The 1,149-nt window shown below is 35.9% G+C and overlaps 1 protein-coding gene and 1 long non-coding RNA gene across 4 annotated transcripts in view; one reads left to right on the forward strand and one right to left on the reverse strand.

Annotated features, from left to right (window-relative positions):
- Window positions 1-1,149, reverse strand: part of LOC106877962 (uncharacterized) — a 433,893-nt gene that overhangs the window by 395,351 nt on the left and 37,393 nt on the right. The window lies entirely within an intron of this gene.
- Window positions 1-1,149, forward strand: part of LOC106877969 (uncharacterized) — an 8,962-nt gene that overhangs the window by 6,657 nt on the left and 1,156 nt on the right. The gene's annotated exons all lie outside the window — the stretch shown is intronic.

Here is a 1,149-nt window from a genome sequence, read left to right on the forward strand (position 1 = left end):
AGAATGCGTAGTAATGTTTAAATGAATTTTAATTTAAACTCCGTAATCTTCATCCTGGACTAAGTCCACGGCGTCAAGGGTAGTTATAAGAAGATTCCAATACGAATTGATATGGAAGTAGTGATACAGATGAATACAACTAGACCTGACGTATATACATACATAAATACATAAATACATGCTTAGTACATATACATATATACTTAAACACACACACACAAATATAAACATAAATATATTCAGAATGATAGATACATATGTGCAAATAAACATATGCATACAAATATGTTCGTATAGAGCATAAACAATACAGAATGCAAAGAAGACACTACATAATTTCTTAACACGATAGCTGTTCCAGGAAGCTCGAATTTACGTAATAATTGTAAAATTAATAATTTTCAGGTGGAATGAGCAAAATGTCTTTCGCATGTAACTACTAAACAGTCACTCAAAGATATCGCCCTAAGTCCGTAAGTCCGGCTGCCTTCATCAAGAGAAATAGTGCAAAAGCAATGCATATGGTTATGCCAGAGATTTGAACGTTGATAGAAGAGCGGAGGAAGATAAAGAACCAAAGGTATGGGGAGGGAAGATATAATCAGTGTAGGAAGAGCGGGAAGAAGAATTGAGAGGCATGGAGAAGGGCATTAGTTATTTCTATTAGGGAAGAAGCGGGTATTTCTATATCTTTCTTCCCCCTCACTACGCCGTTTATATCAGTCCTCTCCCTGCCTCTCATTCTTAATCTTCCTCCTCTCTCCGTTCAGCTTTGGAATCTTCGGCACTACTATATGAACTGCTTTTATCAATTTCTCTTGGTTCAGGGCATTAATATGCCTTCGACCACGTTGTTTGCTGGGGGGTTTTTTCGGGGAGGTTTTCACCTTTCTCTTGATGATGGCAGCCAGCTATATCGCAATATCTCTTGTGTGATTGTTTACTAGTTACATACCCAAGACATTTTGCTCATCTGAAAATCAAGATCATTACGATTATTATGTAATTCCGAGCTTCTTGAAACAGTTGTCGAGTTGGTGTATTTATATATGTGATTACCTTTCTGAACATATGTACGTAGATGTGTATTTGAGTACATTCCCATACACGTGTATGGGTATATATATATATATATATATATATATATAT

Source organism: Octopus bimaculoides, chromosome 5 (assembly GCF_001194135.2).
Source record: "Octopus bimaculoides isolate UCB-OBI-ISO-001 chromosome 5, ASM119413v2, whole genome shotgun sequence".
Lineage (NCBI taxonomy): Eukaryota > Metazoa > Mollusca > Cephalopoda > Octopoda > Octopodidae > Octopus > Octopus bimaculoides.